At 38.7% G+C, this 27,204-nt stretch overlaps 1 non-coding gene across 1 annotated transcript; it reads left to right on the top strand.

Moving 5' to 3' along the window:
- Positions 1-4,348: 4,348 nt before the first annotated feature.
- Positions 4,349-4,467, top strand: LOC149196426 (5S ribosomal RNA). Its single transcript, XR_016255377.1, has one exon. It is a non-coding gene; the product is annotated as a 5S ribosomal RNA (ribosomal RNA).
- Positions 4,468-27,204: the final 22,737 nt, after the last annotated feature.

Here is a 27,204-nt window from a genome sequence, read left to right as displayed (position 1 = left end):
TTTATAGGCTTTTGTTACATTTTTGTTTTCGTCAAGAGTGATCATTTTGGTTAGGTAATCCACTTTTTCATTTGTTGCAGATGTCAAACCTATTGGAATCATTTGTTGGATATAATGATGGAGCTAGTCGTAGTATGTGGAACTTGTCTTCTGCGGCCAGGGCCATTTCTGATCCAAGCAGCGAGTTAGTGAGTTTCAGAGGAGTGTGTATTGGCCGATCAACGAACAACATCACTGAGTATAGCACATTGATAGAACTTATCTCTGATGCCATTGCACATGGCATACGCCGTCTTTTTGTCAGGCTAGACTCACAACTCGTCATCCTACAACTTACTGGCATTTATTCTATTCAGACTCCAACTATCTATCGTATGTTCCTAAGGGTCAGGATTTTGGAAAGGTAGTTTGATTCTATTCAATATCAACACATTTCAAGAAACTTAAAAAAATTAACTGATTCATTAGAAAATTATGTGTTAGATATACATTTGCAACATTTATAAAAGAAAGCATTTCAATCAACATTTGCATCAGGATCATATAACTTAACCAAAATAAAGCTCCGAAAATCAAAAATATATGTAACTGTTTATAGTTTGTCAAATATGTTCCGTGTCCAAGACAAAATTAGTCACATGACCCAAAAACTCAAAAATGCAAGAAAAGAACCCTAGACTAATGGTGCTGGTGTTAACAAGCCACCACCTGTGTGATCATACGTAAGAGCCTAGTCCATCGACTCGGCACGCTAGTAGTATGGAATTGTAATCTCAGAGGTAACTTGTCAGTCCTCACATCCTGAATACCAAGGGTGAGACCCTCGATCCAATCCTGCAATACTGCAAGGGTCTTGGCTACGTCCAGATCGTGAAGGACAACCCTCCCTACAACCTCTCCTGTTGGAACGGTAGCTGCTACCCTCGGGTGCACTGCTGGTCGCGCTGGTCCAATATCTGCACAAATATATGGGTTTGATTAGTCTTGATAACATTTTGAAAGGTATAAGAACATTATAAAAACAATAAATAGAGATATGGTACGATCTTTTTACCTTTGACACCCCACTGTTCACCAGCCGGCAACACCAAATTCGGGTCACCTCGGAAATCCATCCCAACATATGGATACTCAGAAAAGACCATCTCCTGACAGTCGAACCACTCAAAGAAGGCATCAGAGAATGAAATCTGTGACTGACCAGCATGTCTGGCCATAAGATCGACCCATCTCTGCATCCATGGTTCCGTTGGTACTGGCGGTTCGAGTGAAATGTACTGTGGCTGCATCAGTGGAATCTTCTCCAAGGCAAAAGCAGTCAGCATAGAACCATAATCAAAGTTCTTAGATCTTCCATTCTTCACCTTGGTAAGCTATTCTTTTATAACTGGAAGTACTGCATCACACCAGTTGAATACCTTTGGTTCAAGGCATTCCAGAGCATACTGCATATAGGACCTGTTGGCCAAATGGAGAGCCACACTACTAGCCAATCTAGAAAAGGTGAATAAAATAGTCCTCAAGGATCGGTCAGTGGCATCTCGAATACTGATCTTGCCGTCCTTGCTCGACTGAGATCCATCTCTATAGAATCTGTGAATATAATCCCTCATAGATTCACCTCCACAGGCGGATCCTGATAGTGAGAGAGGGGCACCACGCATCGATAAACTGGTCAAGAAGTAGATATCCTCAACTGTCAAAGGAATGGATTTACCTCGAATCTGGAACACTTGGTTGGTAGGATCCTGTGCAACAAGAAAGTATTGCAACAAATTGATTTGTTGCCTCATGTTGGATATGTGGAAGAATTTGAGCAAGCCACAGTTCTGCAAAGCAGTCACTGTACCGAAATCATGTAAAGCAACCATGTCCTCTTCTTCTTGCTCACGTTCACACCATGTAACAACCATCTTGATCTGATGAATCTCTTAAAAACAAACAAGAGAAGAATTAGGATCCTGATTCATGCAAAAACAAGAAAACATGTGCAGAATCAAAAAGGGAAAGAATGCAATTGAAGAGCTCAGGGTTAGCTCCTACCTGGTCCAGACGACACCGAAAATAGTCCACAGAATCTCCCAGAATTAGCTGGTGAAAATCGAGGGGGAAAACACCTCTAGAGCTCCAAAAATCCCAAATTTGAATGAAATGGTAAAAATGAGAGGTAAAAACTATTTTATGTTACTATTCACGTAGTTCAAGTAAAATATTGTTGTTTAACTCATTTTTCAAGCATGTATTTACATTTCTAATCAATTTGATGGAGTAATTGAATAGGCAGTACGACCGTCAAAAGAACATAGTGTTAATGGTGAAATCAACATCTCTGACTATTATCACGGGCAATTTTACGCGAAGTTTAAGCTCGTTAAAAAAAACCTAGTCACGAGCAGTTTTATGCGAAGTTCAAGCTCGTTAAAAAATAAACCTAGCCATGAGAATTTTTACGCGAAGTTCAAGCTCATTAAAAAATAAACCTAGCAATGAGAAAATGTTTCCCCAAAGTTTAAGCTCATTAAAAAATGAACCCACCTTCAGTAAATAATCTTTGCGATCACATAATTATCAGCTTTTGAACCTTGGTCATGTTCTTACCATCACCTCCACTCTTTTTTAGCTGATCATACGCCTCCATTTGATTGTTTACCCTTTTGAGGAACAATTGTGATGAGTGATTCTATTAGCCACCTTCTTTACACTGCCGTGATTGAAAAGTTCCAAACCTTACCTGGAACTAGTTTCTATCCAAAAACATCACTCGTTCCTCAAAAAATGAGTCTCCTTTAAGCTCTTTTCGTCTGACTCATAAAATATGAAAAGATTGCCGAGAAATTGGCCTCTCTAGCTCGTTAAAGCGATTGGAAGTGCCATCCCTCCTCTAGATTTTAATCTTTTAGGACCCGATGTAGGAATTTACAGGGTAAGTTCCTCAGACAGAACACCAAAGGACATCGCTCACAAACAGATCACAGATCAATACACCAGTACTTTTGACGTGGTTAAAACCCTCAAAGAGGGAAACAGTCCATGGCCTGAGCCAATGCAGCCACTTCAGCCAATTTATTAATTAAAGAATGAAAATTTACATAAGCTTCTCTTATGAACGGTTAACCTACAAATGACCCTCCATGCTCTTTAAATAGAGATCATGGACCAATCAGGTGTTAAGCCACGGATCAAGTGTCGGTAATACTGAGGAGAGAATGAACCGTCGGATCACTACATATCGTGATTGTCGGATTGTAAGTTACAAAATGTACATAGTAAAGAAACACACTTTACCTAACTCTATACTAGACCAAGTTGTACTTAACTATTTCCTATGTGTCGGAATATCCTAACATCCCCCCTTAAGAACAACTTGGGATAGGATTGAAGGATTTACAAATATGACACAATAGGAGAAGGAAGGAGGCACTAGAGCCTATCCCCCCTTAGTGACAACTTCCTGAACTCCAACCATAAATCGAAGTTTAGTGAACTTCGCCTCTGTGAGTGCCTTTGTAAAGATGTCTGCAACTTGATCATCTGTTGAACAATATTGCACTTCAAGAACATGGTCGTGAATGAGATTTCTGATGAAGTGCATGTGCAGTTCAATGTGTTTGTTGCGCTGATGTTGGACTGGATCTTTGCATAGCTGAATGGCACTTTGATTATCACACCAAAGTGTAGTCGGATGCTGCTGCTGAAAGCCAAACTTTGACAGGATCTGACGAAGCCACAAGGCTTCCTTACTAGCTTCTACGACACCACGATACTCTGCGTCTGCTGAAGAAAGAGAAATGGCACCTTGTTTCTTGTAAGCCCATGTAATAGGTCCTGAACCAAGAGTGAACACATAACTTGCAGTAGACTTCCGATCATTAGGGTCACCAGCCCAATCGGAATCAGTGAAACCAACCAATAGAGGAGATGCTTCGGCACTGTAATGAATCCCAAACTGAAATGTACCTCGAACATAACGAAGTATTCTTTTAGCTGCTTTCCAATGACTTTCACGTGGGTTTTGCATAAACCGAGTAACAAGGCCAACAGCAAAGGAAAGGTCAGGACGAGTATGGGTTAGATACAAAAGTTTGCCTACAAGTTGACGGTATAAGGTATCATCAACTCTAGGAGAAGTGCAAGTGACTGAAACTTTGACTCCAGACTGAAAGGGAGAAGGGGCTGGCTTACAATCTTCCATGTGAAAATGGCATAGAATATCACAGGCATACTTGGACTGGGAAAGGGAAATACCTTCCTTGGATTGCAAGACTTTGAAGACCGAGAAAATAATGTAAGTGTCCTAAGTATGTCATTTCAAACTTTCTTTTAAGGCTAGACTTCACATGGTTTATAAGGGTGCGATCATACCAACGTTAATGCACCGGATCCCATCAGAACTCCGTAGTTAAGCACGCTTGGGCTAGAGTAGTACTGGGATGGGTGACCTCCCGGGAAGTCCTAGTGTTGCACCCTCCAATAGGCTTGTCCTTGAGAAATGAAGGCTTCTCTTGTAGAATGGAAGGTGGAAACAAACACAGAATAGGCTGGTCCCAACTTACTAAGAATGGAGTAGATAAGGCTACTATCTTCTTTCTTAACCTTAACACCTTCCAAGAGAAGTCTAAGGATCTTGAACTTGGACAAAAAATCTTCAATGCAAGAAAAATTATTGGGGTCCAATGTAAGCAATTCATTTTCAAGTTGATGGGCTTTAAGTTCATTTTTAATTCCAAAGACTTTAGTAAACTGTTTCATTGCTTCATCAGGAGTATCAAGTTCTGCAATATGGAATCTAAGATCTGGAGAAATAGACATCCCTATCAACCCACGTGCTTGGTCTTGCCTATTTTCCCATTTAGCTGCCTTGTCTTCATCTTTCGGTTTGGTCTCTTGGCCTGTGGCTATTCTGTAAAGACCTTTACTTCTAAGTAAATCCACAATGTAGGACCACCATTGGAAGTAGTTGGTGCTGTCAAGAATAACTTGGCATGGACTTTCCATTTAAAAAAAAACTGAAGCTATAGATGCTGAAACTAAGTGTTTCAATGGAAAGATCTCGAAAAATTAGGCTGTTTAAAAAAAAACGGTTTTGAAAACGGCTTCCGGATGAAGAAGTTATGGCTTTTTGAAGAAAATTTGATGAAGTCGCCGACGAAGTGTGGGAATGTGCGGAAATGAAAAATCCGCCCCCACAAAATGGAGACTTGAACCTAAGACCTCTACTCTCATAAATTAGCTTTGCACTAAGTGAGCTATGCAAAACGCTTGAGAGAGAGAGAGAGGGGGGGGGGTTGATGCTTTGGGTTGCGTGCTTGCTTTGAGAAAGCTCTTTTTCCCTACAAAACAAAAAACACAAAACCCAACACGGACATACAAAAAAAACCGAACCTTGCGGCTCGAAGTTAGCTTTAGCCGGAAACTAAATATTTTCAAAAACAAACCTTGCGGCTCGAAGTTAGCTTTAGCCGGAAACTAAATATTTTCCTCAATGTTTCTGATTTTCCGAGATCACACTAAGGCGCAGCAGAAAAGATCATACGCATGAGAAAAATCCTTCTTTTCTGTTTCTGATTTGCCTAGATCGCATAGAGTTGCAGGGCAAAGAGCATAAGCAGAAATGAAAGGTATAGATCCGGTAATAAAAAAGCTAAATAAACCGAAAACCGAAATAAACAAAGAGAAAATAACTGTAAACTGCAAATAAACACTGTATACCTCCAGATCTTAAAAATGACTCAGCTAGGGCTACCGGAAACCTTTTCGCGTGAAACGAAAGGGGTTCTTCACTAGAACAGATGCTCTCAACACAACAGAGCAGTGCTCTCGGCTCGAAAGTATTCAGAAACAGTAGATCTAGGAAACGGTAGTCGGATGCAGTTCTACTGGCTTTAGATTTGGTTCACCAACGGACGCGGCCCTCAAATAGCTCTGATACCATGTAGGAATTTACAGGGTAAGTTCCTTAGATAGAACACCAAAGGACACCGCTCAAAAACAGATCACAGATCAATACACAAGTACTTTTGACGTGGTTAAAACCCTCAAAGAGAGAAACAGTCCACGACCTGAGCCAATGCAGCCACTTCAGGCAATTTATTAATAAAAGAATGAAAATTTACATAAGCTTCTTTCATGAACGGTTAACCTACAAATGACCGTCCATGCTCTTTAAATAGAGATCATGGACCAATCGGGTGTTAAGCCACGGATCAAGTGTCGGTAATACCAAGGAGAGAATGAACCATCGGATCACTACATATCGTGACCGTCAGATTGTAAGTTACAAAATGTACATAGTAAAGAAACACACTTTACCTAACTCTATACTAGACCAAGTTGTACTTAACTATTTCCTATGTGTCGGAATATCCTAACACCCGAGGGATTATTACACAAAAATATTGAGCGCTTGTCTTGTTTGGCTCGTTAAAACTATCGAAAAAGTTATCCCTTTCGTATTATTTTATACTTTTTCGGACTTAAGGGATTACATTACGAAAAAGGACTACTGGAGTTGCCTTTCCGTCCCTTTTTAGACTCTAAAATTGAAAATGACTGAGTTATCTTTGTCATTAAACTTGTTAAAACAATAGTGACAAACTTTTCCATGCAGACAAGAGCGAGTTTCACTGTTGCTAGGCTCGTTAAAACATAGCGACAGGTTTTCCCAAAGGGAAAATCATAGAACAAGCATATGTTATCCTCCTCAATCTTGACAAAAATAAAGAGGTACTGGTCAGCAATGACTGGGGAAAAAGGGAAGAAAACTTGAATAGCTTCATTGATAGCAGGTCGCTCTTGAACATGACACTTTCACTCTGTCACCATGATTGAGTTGGGTTGGGTTATTCCGTTCACCAGTCATATCACCATTGGTCCACCGTACCATCCATTTTTGGGGTTAATACTACCAATCCATTTCAGTGTCGCTGATATGTTGAAGAGAAGTCACTCAGAGAATTCACCAACCTAGCTAACGCCTCATCCACTGCAATACCTTCACTCTCCATTTTTCATGACCACCACCCTGAACCTTATATCATTAGATTGTTTTCACCTCCACAAAATCATTTGCTCCGTTTTGTGTTGTAGATGTGGGATTCATTAAGGCCCTCCTACAGTGAGTCACTTCTTGTTGACATCAGCTCATTATCCAAGAAGTTGACTTAGGAACAACCCTTTCAGTACTTTGAAGCTTGCATGCCTCAATGGCAAGTTTCTCACTTCGAGCGACAGGTTTACATTAATGGCCTTTGACCGAAAGATTTTGCATGGTGTTTGACATCAACTCATGTATTCACACCACGTGAATTGTACTGTAGTAACTTGAGGGTCATTATCATTATCAGTGATTCCTCTCACGCCTGTTAACAACTTACATCATTGGCTGGTAATTGGGCGATGTCTTTCCATGTTCGACATCAGAACATCTTTTCACATGGATCGACTTGTACTTCAGGTGAAGATTGAATGAGTTTGAAGACCCTGGATCTAGTTTCATCCATCCAGTCTGCAATATATTTAGGAAAATAAAGACATCAAATGCACATCATTGCTGCACAGATAATCATCCAAGCTACGGGATGATGGCTCTACCAGAATCATCAGTCTACCACACAAACAATTGTCTGTCTTATGTACATGAAAATGAATTTATAAAGCTGAGCATGGGAATGCCCGCCTCAGGTAGATCATGAAAATATTATGAATATAATATATTATATTGTATCTTATTATAGGTCACCTTCCAGTTCGAAAAACCTCGGATCCTCATTATAAAGCATTTCACCCAACATCAAAATATTTACGACCTCATGCTTTAGGGGGCAACTGTTATAGACATATTTGGGCACTGCAACCCCAATCACATATGTCCATAAACCAAGGGCTTCTAAACCCATAAAAGTGTTGTTTCATACCCTAAAGGAACAAGGTCAGCTGATTACATCATCTCCCAGAAGTTCTCCCTGAAAAACTACTCAGAACTGGTCAAAACTGGACCATACAGACTGCTCCATGCATAGGGTGTGATGCATCTCACATATTACACACGAGGGGTGCTATGCATACTGGAAAGCCCTTCTGTAGGGTGCGATGAGCGAGAGTAGACAAGTGGCAGAAGTAGTTTGCTAGGTGGAAACTCAAAGAATCTTCTAGAAATTGCTCATATGAAACTTGCCTCTCTAAATTCGCCCAGGGATGAGTAAGAGATCATGAAATCTCCAAGTGGAACCAAGAACTATCAGTGAAATGACACTATTCAAAATCCTAGAAGCTAACTCACTCTCCTACAAACATCTATATATGGATCCCTCATCCTAGAGATCCAAAGGCTGGAATTTTGTATTTTGCAAGGAAGTGCTGTTGGTTTCTCTTTGAAGACATTGTTGGGTGATCTTGCTTTGTACGAGGTGAAGAGGTCTTTCATGCTGGGAGGATGATGCTGGATCAGACAGCTTGGTTGTAATCCTCTCTTCTACTACTTTTATCAATAAAGCTATTTGAGTTTTCCTCCATATGCTTGTATATCTCTAAATCTTGTATTTGTATATGCATTTGTATGGTTAATGTACATCTGATCCTACATTGTTTATGGTTATATATCTCTATGCTTTGATGGTATTTTGCTGCTTTTACTCTATAGGTGTTCTTTGAAATGGGACAAGTGATAAAGGAGTGGCGAAAGCTCTATCAAGGGAGAGAGGAAACAAGTAAGGAGACTAGCGAAAGACTGAGGTTGGTACTCTCTGCTTCTCTCTCATCTATCTCTCATAAAGGAAAACACAAGTAACTTTAGTTTGTTTGTTTCTAAGATAGCTACCCATCTTAGTGGGACTAGCAGCTCTGAATGGACACTAGTTTTCCCGATAACACGTATCGATTTTGTAATTCATTTACATCTCAACGTAGAGACCTCATGCAACTAATTTTGCCAGTTTTCTAATTCTTCGTCTGAATCTGATTGGCAGGATCTGCCCTTCTCCCATCTGATCTTTCCATCCACAGTTGGTTTGATCCAATCTTCATTTCATGCAGTTAACTTATGTATGTGCTCAGTGTCGTCATCTTCATAATAGTCATGGTTTGGTTCTGTGTATTGTGCACCTTCAGCTAGATCCAATGGGAAAAAATGACTCAAAGTTCATTCTTTTCAAATACCATGCTTCACTTATTTAAGTTAATTATTACATTCATGTAAAAGGCCTAATGAATCCCAAGCAATGTTGGGTATGTATTACTATCATTGAAGATCTCAATAACTTCTAAGTCAACCATTTCTTTTGCACCTTCATTATCGATAGTTACTCCATGCATGTGCCCCATTAGAATTATCTTTTGCTGATTTTCCATGTGCAACTGAATCAACGACCACTACAACATAGGATTTACCATACGTTCCCAAGTTTGTGTCAGTAGTATGTTAGCGTCAGAGCCCAATTCTGGGATTAGCTTATCCATTTCGAAATCACCGATCTATGTAGTCAGTTGCATCTCCATACCAGTTCTTTTCTTGCTTTGGTTCACCTTATTGACTGTGCGTTGTCCTGGTAACGGATTATCCTTTCTAGCATAGTTATCTATCAGTTATTGCAGTCCCTCTACTGCATTATGATCCCGTAGTAACTTCATGTAGGTCTGCGTAAATGATTTTAACAACATGGGATCTAAATCGTTTGTTGTAGTAGCATCTTCAAATTTCTCCTTTCACGAGACTATCGGCATCTGGTTTTGAGACATAGAAACATATGGACTCATAAATTCTTGATTTCCTCCATGAATGTCTCTTTTTCTCTATGTAAATCAAATCCAACATTCTTCTCACCGGCTTTTCGAAAACATGATTCCAATTTAGGCTATTTTCCTTCAACCTTATCTTCACTAGTGGCTACACTGCTTCACATGACTATGTTGACACTAGGATCGTCTTCACGCAGATCAGATCTCATCATTTGAATATTCGGTATGAGCTGCTAGTTATTATTTTCCTGCATCTTCGTTAGTAAGATCGGGAAATCTTCTATAACATGATCGAATTGATGACAGTGCTGACACGAAGGGTGTGTTGGATTCTGAAGTCACATGCAAAGTTTCTTGGTTCTTCACGATTGTAACAAATAATCTAGACCTGATCTCTTCCAGCTCCTCCTCCTCCTTCTCCTCCTCTTCCCCTTCCTTGGAATCCTTCGTGATCTGTAGGTGAGCCTTGGTCATTCTGCACGTGATTTTCACCCTATATCCTGTACAATGAAATTTTGTCCATCATTAGTTCATAGTTTTGACAATTCCTCTCATCATGACCAACTGATTTACAAAATTTACAAAAGAGTTTATTTGGGGACTGTATAAACTTCTGTAATAGGGAATCATTATCTGTCTAATGTTGTCCTGAAACTTGGCAAATACTACACCAGGTACTTGCATCGGTGCTTGATCCAGCGGAAGAATATGGTTTTAGCTAGTTAGGACCTCTCGCAACAATATAATCCCAAAATACAGGGCATTGATCCTTATGATGGCCTTCAGCTTTTCATTTTGTGCACCATACTTCAGGATGTGTCTCTGACTTAACCTCCTTTCCCTTCTTCAAATCCTACAATTCCATATGTAGGATTGCTAGCTGTGTCTGGATTTGGTGAACTCCTACATTCGTATCCTAGATCAGTGAGGCTTCTAGCTTCATCGCGATTTCCAACACTTTGTCCTGAGACCCAATCCTCTGCTAAGATAACTACAATCTTAAGTGAGGCAATAGCGAAGCTATATACCAGTCCTTATGTTTTTCATCTAAAATCTTAAAGATAGCTTGACTCAACAATCACTTCTATTGCTGATCTATATCCCATGCAAAATCATTAACCCTCTATTTGATCCCCTTGATCTTAGTCACACACTGAGCTTTTTACTTCAGCTTCATAAATTTCACATTCAGCGCATCCTTTGTGTTAACCAATGAAGCAGTCGAATGAGTCATGTTGTATCTGATGTACTAGTTAAGCACTTTATCTTGTAGCATTGTAACTAATTGTGCTTTCTTCATATAATCATCATTGATCTACTGCGGTTTCCACACAGCCTCTGTGACGAACTAAAATTGTTCAGGATCCTCTGATCCCTGACCGCTGAATACAGGCATTTTCACTATATTTTCCATACTTCACAACAGAAGTGGAGGTGGAGGTGGAGGTGGAGGTGGAGGTGGAGGTGTAGGTGTATGAGGTGGAGGTGAATCTTTAGGTGGAGTGGTTGGACGTTGAATTCCAGAAGTACCCTGTTCTATAGTTTCCATTGCACCTCTGGGCATACTAGGGCTACTTCATTCTTATTCACTTTCATATTCTCCCAACAAGGGAAGGTATTCACTTTCAACAAATTTTTCTTGATCTAATCTGAATCACTTTCCACTTCGTGTAGATCCAGTTGGACCCCTCTTAAAAATTAAGGTAATTGCATAGCCCTATTTTCACACAAATTCATTTTAACCTAGGTTTTTAACGATTTCAGGTACTTACCTCTCAGACCCTTGATGAATCATTGTTTAGCTTCGTTATAAGACACAAATGTATCTATTGCAAACTTAGTGATGAAACTACCCATGATACTATCAATCTAGTAATCAACAACCCTTGCACCCTAATAATCAGGTCCTTCAAGACGTTTGACTAATTATGGATGCCATGCAATAGGATCCTCGCACTTCCAAGTAGGTTCGCTATTTGCTAATTTGTACAGCCACTCGTATAATTCATAGGGGAATGATGAAAGAAAAAATCATGTGCTTCTACGTAGAGATACCTCTGTAATCACTTTTCTTTTACCGTACCAAGGCCAATAACAAATGCGACTATCCCAAACATCCTAACCAGGGTTTACAACTACGAACTATGAGGATACGTATATCGAAGCATCCCCGAATGCCAACAGCAGCAGCTCCCTGAAATAGACTCATCTCTCATAGCATACTTCATATCTCCCGCATAACTGAAAAGACAATCCACACACCGCTGCTTGCCTTCCCTGATAAGCGTAGATTTCTATTCTCCTAGCCTGCAAATTTATGCAACTTTTGATCTATCCACTTCTCGACTTTCTTCTTAGTCGGTATCCACTTATGCCACATCACACATCCCTTAGATATATCTCAGTACTGGAAAAGGAACCATTTGCTGGCTTGAGGTGGCTTGGACCCAGGTTCATAGTTAGTTGTGCTAACCAAAGAAAACCCTACACTACCGGCCCTTTTGGCAACAACTCGCATAGTGTAGGCTATAGCCTCACCCAAGGTAGTATTGGGGGATGCTAGAATTAGGATTCTACATCCAGAAGGCTATGTGATGTGGTTAAGGTGTTTTCTGCAGTTTCAGATGTGATCTGACCTTTGCGAACCCTTATATATGAACTTAAGTGATTTTCAGTTAAAGAAGGTTATAAACTTCATGTAAACATCTAATCATGCATAAAATAACATATAATAGTAGACCCAGATATTCGTGGATTTTTTAAGATAAAATACAGATAAACATAATTTGGTTGCGCGTAAATATAGAAAATACACAAGTACATACAAATAGACACAAAATTTCTTCAAATATCTTTTATTACTTCAGATATTCTTCATACAAACTTTCCAGACCCTACGCACACAGTTGCAAGGGCCTACACACTTAGCTGTAGGAGCCTTCCCCTTTGCTCGAATAAAGAGATATCTTACGAAGTCAGAATCAAAAGTATGTCATCCTGAAGTGATTGATTCCCTTAGACTCACTAAGACACCTTTTTATACTCTTTTCTATTACAATACCAGGGTTCATAAAACATGGGCAGATCTCAAAGAAATACCAAAATATAAGGGGTTTTGACCTTCCTAAAACCCCTTGAGTCCTATTTGACTTGCGCTACTCACGCTCCACTCCTCAAAATGTGGAGACTTACAATATTTTAACAAAATTGACCTAGGGGACCCTATCCTAATAGGTGATCTCAAGAAAACCCCAAGGGTTAGGGGTGGAGATGGTTTTATCCTAGAATCCATCCACAAGTGGGTGGAGACTACAAAATTCCTTAGGGGATGGTGAAGGAATTCTAAGTCATCCAAGCTTGGTTTGGTTTTGTGATCTTGGGACTAGTTTAGGTGAGATCATGGTATGGTGCGGGTGGAGATTTTTTAACCTCTAGATTCCCTCAGGTGTTTATGGATTGGTTTATCCCATGAGATCCCACATTTACACTTGGAATATGGCATCGAGGTGATTGATTGAAAGAAAGATTTTGTTTAGCCAATCTATGGTTGAGTGATACATGGAAGTCCCTGACTTGGTTGGATTTTTCATATGGTTAATAAGAGCTAAGTTTCTCTTGTATTTGATGAATAGTTATACTTGTTATTATGTGGCTTTAATGAATGTTCTATCATTTTTATTTATTTGATGATATGCTAGTTATAAGCATGGTTATATGAAAGATCTAAGTATGTCTCTTATCACATTTTAATCAATGAATGTCTAGTTGATGAATGAATGACCTAATTTTTGCTATGATAACTATCGTGATAAGGCATTGGTCCTCTCTGTTAAACCTCAAATAAGTTTCATATCCCTATGTTCAGATATACATTCATGACCTATAGGTTGCATGTTTATGATGTGTTTGATGGAATTCCTATCCTAGTTGGGAGGAGTGATCAGGTCAAGTACTTGTTTAATTTTTGTTTTAGAGGATTTTTTTCTATGTTATTTATTATTTCTAGAATTTTTATTGAGTTCTAGGAAGAGGTCTGAGTCCTAGTCCTGAAAAAGTTGCCCAAAATTCAGGGTCGTTGTCACAAAATTGACTAGAAAAGTTGGTAGTCACTAGGAAGTAGGCTTATGGGAGTGAGTGAAGCCTTACAATCACTTGGAGTCCTTGTTAAGGGAGAAATTGAGGCTCTAGGTCAGTGAAAAAGAAAGTTAGATCAAGGGTTGGACACGTGGAGGGGTTGGGTGGCTCCTAGAAGTTTTGCAGCACCTGAGGGAAGTCAGTAAGGTCTTAAGTTATATATTCCATTTCCTTAAGGTCATATATGAGGTTGAGTCTGATCATAGGGACCCTCATCTCATGTTTACCCTGGGAAAACTGGTGAAAGTGGGTAAATGTGGGAACAGGAGGTGACATCAGGGATACATGAATAGGATGAGGTGTTAAGTGGGCTCTAATACATATAATATAATGTCTCACTGCCACTTTGTTTTTCATGCCAAGTTTTCATTTGCTACTCTAGGTAACTGAATATTTACTCATCAAAAACTCATGCATGTCAATTTTGAGAAATACCCAGTTGAGACTAGAGTGTAGGGACAATGTACTATTTGTTTTAGATTTTTCTAAGTTTCACTGATAGTGCATGCATTTAGGAACCAACCCTTGAGGGATTGCGCAATTTTTAGAGGCTTTATTTGCTTTTAAATACAAGCTATGCTCCATAGGAATTACACATTGGAATAAAGACTTGGAGAGTTTGTGAAGAGGCTAAGATCTAGCCTTGATCTTTCTTATGAGTTGAAGATTGAATTTGCTAAGCTCTGGGATTGTTCTAGAGGGAACAAGCATTGTAATTTCATCTTGATTTTCCAGATTAATAAAAAATAGATAGTGGGGTTTTGAGCTGTGGCTTTCCCCAGATATTTATTATGTTATGTGCCTTTGATTCTCTTCCTCTATTGATTATTGTTTTCTCGTGGGTTTCTGTTGTAAAGATTTGAAGTAGATTCTTGTCTCTTTCTTTAGCAAATTACATTAGCTTGTGAATCTACATGATTTTCTACATGGTGTTGGAGCTAAGAATAATATAATAGAGGAGTTTTTGAAGTTTTGAATTTATGGGTTAGAGGTGAAAGTTAAATTTGCAATACATACTTCAAGATCAGAAGATGTCCTTCCATGGGTTGAGGATTGAGTATGCCTTGGAAGGAAGCTAAAATTTCATAGCTTGGAGGGATAGGATGGAGGCTGTGCTAGAGGACAATGGCTTGAAGGAATTTGTTGAATAAGAAATTCCTAAGCCAACATCTACTGATGCACAAAACTTGGCCAAGTGGAAGAAGTGTGTGGTAAAGGCAAGGTGAATAATCCTTTAGGGAGTTCAAGATCATATTGTCTTGAGTCTCCATGGAAAGGAAGCCCTGCATGCTATGTGGAAAGCATTGACGACCTTGTATCAGAATAGTAGTGATCAAACAAAGTTGGCACTGAAGGATAAACTTCATAAAATCAAGATGGAAAAAGGTGAGACGATTCCAATATACTTGACCAAGTTCAATAAATGTCAGGGTGAACCTGGAAGTGTTGGAATCATGGTTGCCGAGGAGGATATGGTGAGCCTTGCTTCTCTTGGAATCCCAAAGAGTTGGAATAGTTACCAAGACTCTATCAATGGTTGGGAGAAGCTTCAAGGTTGGGAATGACTATGGTCATATTTGATGCAGGATGAGATCAGGAGGAACACCAGGGATGGCTCTTCATCAAAGACTAATGATGAAGAGAACTATGCCTTACAGATTAAGGCGAGGAAGGGGAAAGGTAAAATTTCCCATTCCAAATCAGATTATTCTCATGGAGGTAAGAAGAAGGACATGACGAAAGTTAAATGATTTCATTGTCACAAGATGGGACACTTTGCTACAAAGTGTCCATTGAAGAAGTCCAAGGAGAAGTCCTTAGGAGGAGCGATAGGTGAGGCGTTGACCTCCTAATTCGAATTAGACTTTTCCCTCATTGCACGCATGGTGTCTTCAATGATGTGAAGTGTTTGGTACTTAGACAGTGGAGCTTCATTCCACATGACTGGTGACAAAGAGTTATTCAGTGAATTGGAGGAGAAAGAGCTCAAGATGCATATCGAGATGATTGATGACGGTAAGTATAGTGTTACTGGTGTGGGCACTATTACCTTTTAGAGGGAGCATGCATCTCCACTCACGTTGAAGAATGTTATGCATGTACCTAGACTGACAAAGAACTTGGTATCCATTGCCATGCTTGAGGATAGAGGCTATGATGTGATCTTTTCAAAAGGAAAGGCGTTCCTTTGACACATAGCCACGGGTCAAGTAAAGAAGATAGGGATTCGAGTTCAGAATCTCTATAAGATAGAGGTAGAGGATTGTGCTTCTTTGAGTTCAAAAGCGGAAAATATGTTGAGCTGAGACGTTGGTAAGTTTTGGCACAGACGATTGGGCCACTTGCATCATGGGTCTTTGAGGATATTATAGCAAATCTCTACCAGTCTTCCCAAATGTATGCTTGAGCAAGTTGATACATGCAAGGGTTGTATTTTGGGAAAATACACCAAGTCTTCCTTTGGAGACAAAGATAGTTAAGCAGAGTCTCTTTTGGATAGAATCCATTTAGATGTGTGTGGACCATTCTTGATAGCATCCATGGACAAACACATGTATTATCTTATATTTGTTGATGACTATTCTTGTAAATGCTGGATATTTTTTACGTAGAAAAAGGATAAAACTTTCACAAAGTTTTGTGAGTTGAAAGCATTGGTAGAGAAAGACTCTGGAAATAAGGTTAAAGCTCTATGGAGTGATAATAGTGGTGAGTATGTCTCCAATGAGTTTAAGAAATTATGTGCAGTGGAAGGGATTAAATGATAGTTGACGACACCCCATAACCCTCAACAAAATGGGGTTGCTGAGAGGAAGAACAAGATCATAATAGGGGAAACAAGGGAGATGTTGCATGATTAGGGCCTACCACTACACTTGTGGGTTGAGGCATGCAACACAACGGTTTATGTTTAGAACCGTAGCCCACATCAGATACTTGAGATGAAGACACTAGAGGAGGCTTATTCTAGTAAGAGGCCAGATGTTGGTCACTTCAGGATTTTTGGATCATCTGTTTATTGCCATGTGACCAAATATGCACGGAAGAAGTTTGATCCAACAACAGAGTTGTGGGTCGTTGTGGGGTACACTGATACACCCCACAACTATCGGGTGTACATGCCAACCAGTCGGATGACAGTGGCTAACAAGGATATTAGGTTCGATGAGGAGAAGGCCATGCAAGTATCCCTTGAGAGGGATATTGAGCTACATGCAGATGAGGATATTTTAGTCCTAAGGTTGAGGGGCCTTAGATTGATGTGGAGCAGCCACATGCAGAGGTTCAGAGATTGGAGACATCCACTCAAGTAGAGTCTTCTAGAGAGGGAAGAAAGTGAACTAGAGAGGCTGACAGATTGTTGGATGATGGATGGGAGAATGTGGGAGCACCCTCATCTCAGCGTAGACAAAGGAGGTCACTAGAGAGGTACACTGGATACATGGCACTTATGGGTGCATGTGTTGTGATAGAGCCATCTTCCTTTCAAGAAGCAGTGCAACAACTGGTTTGGGTTGATGCAATGGTGGAGGAGTATGACTCCATAGTTCGAAATAGTGTTTTGGATGTGGTCTCGAGCCCGGAGGACAAGTCAGTTGTGGGCTCTCGTTGGCTTTACAAGGTAAAGAAAGCTATAGATGGTAGTGTGGATAAGCATAAGCCTATATTTTTGGTCCATGGCTTTTCATAGGTAGAGGGAATTGACTATGATTAGACCTTTGCTCCTGTTGCAAGGTACTTGTCAATCAGATCTATTTTGGCACTAGCAACACAAATGGGTTGGAAGATCCATCAGATGGATGTGAAGACTACCTTCCTCAATGCCATGATTGAGGAAGAGGTGTACATAGAGCAGCTTGAAGGTTTTGAAACCTTGGACCATGAGTCGCATGTGTGCCGACTCAAGAGAGCGTTGTATGGGCTGAAGCAAACACCCTGTGCTTGGTAGACTAGGATAGATAGCTACTTCACTGGGTTGAGCTTCATGAAGAGTGAAGTGGATGCAAAGTTGTATCACATAGTGGTGGAAGGTAAGATGATGATTATTGTACTTTGTGTAGATGATCTCATACTGACAGGTGATGAGAAGATCATCAAATATTACAAGGAGGACCTTGCAAGAGAGTTTGAGATAAAGGACATGGGGCTCATGCATTACTTTCTTGGCATGGAGGTATGGAAGTGAGATGGGGAGTTGTTTGTATCTTAGGGTAAGTATGCTAATGAGATACTCAAGAGATTTTGCATGGAGAGAAGTAAATCCATGGAGACTCCTCTAGCTAGTAACTAGAGGATGGAGGATGCTACTTGATCTAGGCAGCTCTAGAAACACGTAGAAGTCCCAGAGGACTCAGAAAGGGTCAAAATTCAAAGTGGTCAAATTTCTCCCAAACCAGCACTAAATCGAAGCGCTCGTCGCCCTGATTCCAATGGTGCAACCGACACTCAAATCCAAGCTCATATGAAGGAGATAGAACCTGTCAAAGTAGTGGTCAAAGTTGGGCAGTGGGCCACGTTTAAGTGTCCTACAACTTCACCATCAACTGGCGTGGAAACTTAGCTCCCAAGAGTGGGCGAAATCATTACCTCTTTGAAATTCCCAATGACCCTTAAATTCAACAAATTCAAAAATGTCCAATATTTTTATTAAAGAACAAAAATATATAAAAAAATTAGGTGGCGGTCCATGACCCTCACTGGCCCCCAACCACCACAACCTTCGTATATAAAACATGTTGAATGGGGTGCGGGCCACCCCTGGCAGACCCACCACCCTTGTGGAATCATTGTATACAGTAGTCAACTGAGACCAACGAGGCTCGAACCTGCCCCGCCCATGTGGTCAGCCCCCACCGGGCGGTCTCACCAAACAATGCCATATATAACACGACGGTTACAAACAATACAAAACCGCCACACTTAAAATGCGCTCACACCAATACACACCAACGTAGCCGCCACTTAAAACAAACCGTGTGCCAAAATAGATATATGCGCACCAGTTTTGGTAGGGGTGGGATTTGATGCCCTGATCCCTATGCCTCCATCAATCTGCCCTAACCAATGTGCCAATGGTGCTTATTGGAAAATCCACCCGCCATTGTATACTTAAACCTCATTTCCACAGAGCGCAGGGGAGAGGCTAACACGAATTTCTAGAATAATAATATTTTAATTACTAGGCAGCGGAACCTTGATTCTAGGACTTGGAGCAGTGCGGAACCATGAAACAGTTCTAGGAGGCAGAATGATGGCACACTTTTCAAGACATAGTTTTTTCAGAGAATCTTAAGATGCTAAAAAGATTCCTTAGGAGGTAAAATTTAATCTTGTTAGAATGTAATCAACTTTACAATCATTTTTCTCAAATTTTCACAAGGAACACAATGGCGAGGTCGGATTCTCATTTGGAGCAGCAGATTTGCAGATTCCCAACAGAGGAGAAGCTTAGAGAATCTTGAGCGAATCTTCTAGATTCCTTGGAGGCAGAAATTTCCCAGATCTGGAATGTAGCAAACTTTAAACTCATTCTTCTCAGAATTTTGCAACGATCTCAATGGCGAGGCCAGTTTTTAGATTTGAGTTGCAGATCTCTAGTAAACCCACAGGAGGGAATATTTAGAGAATGGTGGGGGAATATAAAAGATTCCTACAAGCCCAGATTTTTCTAGTGTTAGAATTCGACAAATGGATAGTCGATTTTACACCCCTTGACAACACAAATTCAGTAGTGTAGTAATTTGTTGCACCTATGCCTTCTAGTTTTCAACCATTTTCCATATTGGAGTGAGGGTGTCAAATTTCAGAGTGTGGACAATTGATCTTATGCCATGCGACAACACAATTTAGATGGTGCATTCAGATCCAACAACTCAGTATTCTATTCTTTAGCCAACATTAGAGTTGAGGTATATGAAGTATTTTTGTCATGTACTTCTTTGATCACTTGTTGTGAGATGTACTATGTTGTTTCGAATCCTACTTGATGTATGATGTAGAATATTTGTGTCTATTTCATGTGAGATGTATTCATCATGGATTGTTATGTATGTTTTGAATGAGATCCCTTTGTTGCCATGATGGTAAGATAATTATTATCACCATGGGTTAGGAAAAATTTTAATAACCACCCTAAATTTATATGTATAATAAATGGGCAAATCCCCATGATACATAGGAAAAATGGGAGGCAATTTTATTAATAATATAATATGTATATATAATTTTTTTGGTGAATCTCTCACCAGATTATATTATCTTGTAAAGTCATGGTGAATCTATCACTGAATTATAAAATCTTGTAAGATCTTGGCAAATCTTTCACTGAATAATAAAAATTGAAGTCTTGGCGAATGTTTTGTTAAAGTATGAAACCATATATGATAATAGGCAAACATATTCATTAAATTGTAATATACTAGCATACATGTTTGGAAAAAAGAAACATAACTTTCTCTTCCTACAAACAATGTTGCAAGTTTTAGTGGCCATGTTTTGTCAAGGTTCTCAATGTACACTCTTTCATATCCTTCTATTAGTTTTGATAATATTCCACAACAAAGTTCTTGTAGGTGATGATATTGACCACCAGTTCTGTCAAGGTAGGAGAGATTAATCTTTTCTCTACCACTTTTGTCAAGCTATCAAATTTCTTTCTTATTCCATAAATTCCAACTACGAGATATATATATATATATATATATATATATATATATATATAGATATATATATATATATATATATATATATATATAGATTGTACCACTTTTGTCAAGCTATCAAATTTCTTTCTTATTCCATAGACTCCAACTGCTAGATAAAAAAAAACGCATTTTGTTTACCCTAACACACCAACAAGTAGCAAGCCCCAACTATATAATATAAGAAAGTAGTAGGTATCCCAAAGGTCTGAAGGGGATCTAATGGAAAGAAGTGATCGTTGTTAGAAGCCTTCCAATCGATATATTAATATATACATATAGATTTTTTATTATTTTAATTGGAAATATTCAATTAAATAATAAAATTTAATTACGTCTCTCCCAATCTAAATTGTTTATTAGCATAATTCACTACCTTCATACATCTTGCAATTTTTAACAACGTTGTAACATGTGGATTAATTTCCTTTTTGGTGCACAATCTCTGCCTTTTAGGACAATATGGTGCATTGGCCCAACCCCATATGGTGCACTGACCCAACCCCTATAGATCATTATGACAAATTAAGAAAAACAGAGAAGATGAAAGGTTGTACAAACTAGCATATTTTTCAAGCACTGGCACAAACCCTATAGATCATTATGACAAATTAAGAATAACAGAGAAGATGAAAGGTTGTACAAACCAGCATATTTTTCAAACAACTAATCCAAGATTAGTACCTTAACTTTTTCATGAAGATATCATATTGAGAACGTTTGAAAAATTGTGGGAAATCTGGGCATTGACTATCTCTCTTTTGCGAGGCTGATGTAGAAAAAGTGATAAGATTTCACTGTTTTGATTTTTTTTTAGTTAAATCAGAAAAACCAATATTAATGGAGATATTGGTATTTTTTACTAAATTTTGTGAAGTGACTAAATGTAGCTTTAACCATTCACCTTAAGATGTTTTTTATAATAAAATTTCCTAAGTCTATTTAATATCTTCATTATCATAAAAACCAACCTATATCCATCTTAACTCCACTTCTACCACTCTTGGAGGGATGAAATCTATTTATCCCTCTCAGCACTTGGTAGACCCGGAATTAAGATGGATCTAAGCTGATATAATTTCCCTTTTAAATAGTCTATGCTCACATGAATACCATGATATTACCATGGGTCAATACCATGGGTTATCATAAACCTGGAGCTTAAAAACTACTATTAGTAATTTATTAAAATTAATAAAATTAATAATTGATTTTATTTTATTTTTTTATTTTAACCAAATCAAAATGTTTAAGTGACATTAAATTACAAGATCCATTTTTACCCTTGATCTAACAAGCTCGAGGATCAAATATTTTTTCACTCTATGCTAGTTTTCATATCACGATATTTGATCCCTCCCTGAGCTTAGTAGATCTAGAGTAAAGATGGATCTATGCTGGATTAATTCCCCCCTTTAAATAGCCTACATTCCATGTGAATACCATGGGTCAATACCATGTGCCATTTTTTTTATTAATACTAATATTAGGGTTAATAATGGGTTAATAATGTTTTTTTGCATGGTATTAATAATAATTTGGCCCATGGTATTTGGCCCATAGTATTTGGTCCATAAGCTTCACCTAAATATATTTACCATACTTGTCGTTTATTTATATTTTTATTAATTTACCATACCTCTTTTATAAATATGGTATTTGGCCCATAGGATTCACTTAAATAAAACCTCTTTTTTGAGCCTTCTTAAATAGAAAGAGGGTTATGGACTAAATATAAAAGATGTTTTATCTATTTACCATACCTCTAGTTTATTTATATTTATATTTATTTACCATACCTTTGGAGTAAGTATAAAAAGATGTTTTAATTATTTACCATACTCCACTTTATTTATATTTTTATTTATTTACACGTAAATATAAGGTGAGTTATGGAGTAAATATAAAAAAAAATGTTTTCCATTATTCTTTATATAATTATGACTAAACAGATGCAAACTTGGAATATGGCAAGAACATTATTCAATCTTTAAATAAACATGAAAATAAGAGACTTAAATTTTTAAATAAAATGAATTATTCTTTTGTGACCATTTGTTCCAACAAATAAGGTCATTTTCTCAAAATTAACCCCAATACCATGAAATACGAGAAAATGAAAGAGAAAAACCTTTTTTACACCGAATTTGGAGGGTGAAATAACTACCATCAATACCTATTCTTGAAAATTAGGGCGAATGGAAGGTTGTAACTCCTAATTTCAAGGGCTAAATTTACTTTTTTTACTCTCTCCCTTAAAATAAGGTGGGCTAACCTCCATACCTAATTTTTTTATAAAATAAATTTGAGGCGATTTGTAACAATGTATTGTGATACAAAATATTCGGCCAATAAAAATATATAACCCCTTAATTTTGCCCAAGGGCGAAAATTCGCCCCTAAAATTTTCCATGCCATGGGCATTTTGGTTGAGATCCCTTTGATGTCATGATGCCAGTATACTCATTTTCACCATGTGTAAGTTTATGTCATGCTAATAGGAGGTCCATTTTGAGTGATAGTTCCTGTAGCAGAACATCTTGTGGAGAGACTTTTCCACTCATGTAGAGGGAACATGTCCTTGTATGACAGAGAACATAGTCCATGTACATCTTCACCATTTCCAGCACTGAATGAAGCAGCCAACACCATCTTGACATTGGGGCCGAAGACGTAGTCCACACTGGACGAACTTCGTTATCAATGTCTCTTGTGTATGATTTGCCGATCACTATGTTTCCATTTGCTTAAGCATGCATATATGTTCATTTATGCTCTTATAAAATTCAATTCCAACTACATCACAGAAGCAAAAGATCTTGGTTAAATATGGGAGTTGAGTCAACTTGGATCAAGTTTGTTATCGGAGTGTTCTTCGTGTGGATGTGAATTGCGAGTGTGAACAATGGAAATGTATGAGACCATGCCCAAAGTGTCCAAAAATATGGACATAATGTATGAAGCTCTACAAGAAGATACAGAGGAAAAGCCACAGAAGAGGCCCTAGAAGAACTGAAGCACGACAATCAGAGTCTTCAAGCAAATAACGTTGAATTGAATATGCTTCTACGAGAAGAGAAAGAGGAGAATTAGAGGTTGCTACAACAACTGCAAGCTAAGGACGAGGCCTTGGAAAAGCTGTAGTGTGACCCATGTGAGGTAAAAATTAATTCTCCGACTTCATGTATGTTTCCTGATGATGATTTCGTTGTTTTTGAAAATCATACAACAGGAATTGGCTCCAAAATTCTCAATAAATTGGGTATGAAGGAAATGGCTTGGGCATTAATGGCCAAGGCATTGTCAATACCATAAAAGTAGAAGGATTACCCTATCAAACAAGACTTGGGTATGTCGGGAAGGAAGTTGGGGAATGCGTCAAGATAGCCAGAAAACTACCAATGAAAGATGATGAGAAGCCTTCATCAGTTCTTTCCAACTTGACAGTGGAGGTAAAAGATCTTGATTTCCCTTCAGTTTCATCTTCACATAGTATAATTTCTGTTGGAAATGTGGAGATACCAATTATGAGGACAAACATGAGGCTCCTTACCAGGATGAGGTACAAGGAAGAAGAAGAACTTGGTGTTAATAGTCAAGGAATTACTCAGCCATTGGAGGTTGTGTAGAGACCTCAATTTGCAGGCTTGGGATACACTGAAAGACAATTCTCAAAGGTGTCAGATGCTTTTGAGACATTGTTGAAATCATCAAGAAAAGAGAATGATGAGAACACATCACCATCATCCCATGGTAGTGCCCATTGCAGGGAAAGAGTTGAGGCAAGCTCTCATTGCCATAATTACACCAAATTCAGCAAGGAAAGGTACAACAAGTCTCAATATTCGAATGTTCATTTCGATTACAATCATGTTGTTAATGATGAACATAAATCATGGAATAAAAAAAAATGTACTTTTTGTGGTTTACATAACCATGTATTTGACGAGTGCTAGAATAGAATGGCATCACGAAAAAGGATGAGGCGCAAAATACCCTCTCAACAATAGGCAAAGAAGAAGGTAAAGCAGATATGGAGGACAAAGTCTTATTGTAGTCATTGCAATAGAAGTGGTCATCAAAGGGCCACATGTTGGAGGCTCCATCCAGAGTAGCACCTTAAAGACAAAGCGATGGTGCATGAACCAGTTTAGAAAGACATTCGACAAGAAAAACCACCATAGGGGGATGACCCATTCACATTGATAAGTGAAAAATGGTTTCTAGATATCTTAGCTTTTCATGGTCATACTTTTTTAAATCATTTGTTTCATTTTAAACTATAAAAATGATGATGTGTTTTCCATCACTTGTTGCAGCAACAATGATGTCTGGCCTTATTTTGTGTTGCATTTTAAAATGTGAAAGTGATGTTGTGTTTCCATTACTTATTAAAGCAACAATAGTGTTTGGCCTTATTTTTGTAAATTATGTGTTGCAAATATGGTGTGCTTTTCATCACATGTTAAGCAATAATGATATTTTGATCTTGTTTTGATAGCTGGGGTATTGTTTCCATTTTGATGTAAACTCGACCACTGAGTATGCGTTATAAACTCGTGGAAAGTATGGGATGCTTGGGTCATTAGTTGGTCATTTAAATTAAGCATGTAATTTGTAGAATTGTACTACAGGATTGCAAAGGTTGTACGTGTTGGCTCATCGCTTATAGCTTTAAAGGACAAAGGTGAAGGAGAAGGAAGGGTGACTTATCAGACACTTGTGGTGTAGACAATGTACAAAGAAGTTGCAGAGTATTTTCATGCTTTTGGAGGACCAAAATCTCTTCAGTGGGGAGGATTGATCCAGGTGGCTCCAGACACATGCAGAAGTCCTAGAGGACTACGAAAGGGTCAAAATTCAAAGTAGTCAGATTTCTCCCAAACTAGTATCTGGTCGAAGTGCTCATCGCCTTAATTTCAATGATGTGAATGAAACTCAAACCCGAGCTTGTATGAAGGAGATAGAACGAGTCAAAGTTGCGGTCAAAGTTAGGCAGTGGGCCAGGTTTAAGTGTCCTACAAATTCACCATCAACCAACATGGAAACTTAGCTCCCAAGAGTGGGTGAAATTGTTGCCTCTTTAAAATGCCTAATGACCCTTAAATTCAAAAAATACGAAAATGCCCAATATTTTTATTAAAAAACAAAAATATATAAAAAATTAGGTGGTAGGCCATGACCCCAGCCACCTCCATTGGACCATACATTTTGAAACATAATTTTAATTAAATATGGACCGACAGGCCATGACCCCCACCGGCCCACAACCACCATAACCCTTGTATATAAAACATGTTGAATGGGGTGTGGGCGACCCCCGCCAGACCTGCCACCCCAGTGGAACCACCATATACTACTCAGCCGAGATCGGCCAGGCTAGAACCAGCCCAACCCACGTGGCTAGCCCCCACCAAGTGGTCTCACCAAACATCGCCATATATAACATGATGGTTACAACAAACCCAAAACCACCACACTTAAAATGCGTTCACACCAATACACACCAACGTAACCACCACTTAAAACAAACCATGTCCCAAAATGGATATATGCGTGCCAGTTTTGGCAGGGGCAAGATTTGATCCCCCGGCCCTTGCACCTTTAGAAATCTGCCCTAACCAACGCGCCAATGGCACTTATTGGAAAATCACTCGCCATTGTATACTTAAACCTCATTTCCATAGAGCACAGGGGGGAGGCTGGCGCAAATTTCCAGAATAATAATATTTTAAATATAGGGCAACGGAACAATGATTCTAGGACTTGGAGAAGTGCAGAACCATGATGCAGTTCTAGGAGGCAGAATGATGACATGCTTTTTGAGACAGAATTTTTGTAGAGAATCTTAAGATGCTAAAAATATTCCTTGGGAGGTAAAAATTCATCTTGTCAGAATGTAATCAAGTTTATAGTCATTTTTCTCAAATTTTCACAGGGAACACAATGGCAAGGTTGGATTCACCTTTTGAGCAGCAAATTTTCAGATTCCCAATGGAGAAGAATATTAGAGAATCTTGAGGGAATCTTCCAGATTCCTTGGAGGCTAAAATTTCCCAGATCCAAATTGTAGCCAACTTTATACTCATTCTTCTCAGAATTTCACAATGATCTCAATGGCGAGACCAGTTTTCTGATTTGAGTTGCAGATCTCTAGTCAACCCAGAGGAGGGAATCTTTGGAGAATCACGAGGGAATCTAAAAGATTCCTACAGGCCCAGATTTTTTTGATGTTAGAATTCAACAAATGGATAGTCAATTTTACACCCCTTGATAACACAAATTCAGTGTTGTAGTTAGTTTTTACACGTAAGCCTTCTGTTTTTCAACCGTTTTCCATATTGGAGTGAGGGTGTCAGATTTCAGAGTGTGGACAGTCGATCTTATGCCATGAGACACCACGATTTAGATGGCGCATTCAGATCCAATAGCTCAGTATTCTATTCTTCAGCCAACATCAGAGTTGATGTATATGAAATGTTGTTGTCATGTAATTCTTTGATCACTTGTTGTAAGATTTATTATGTTGTTTCAATTCTTGCTTGATGTATGATGCGAAACCTTTGTGTCTATTTCATGTGAGATGTATTCATCATGGATTGTTATGTATGTTTTGATTGAGATCCCTTTGTTTCCA

This window comes from Pinus tabuliformis, chromosome 2_2 (genome assembly GCF_031772625.1).
Source record: "Pinus tabuliformis cultivar Carrire ecotype Pingquan chromosome 2_2, CPIR1, whole genome shotgun sequence".
Taxonomy (NCBI): Eukaryota; Viridiplantae; Streptophyta; class Pinopsida; order Pinales; family Pinaceae; genus Pinus; species Pinus tabuliformis.
This window is presented reverse-complemented; position numbering and strand designations above follow the sequence as displayed.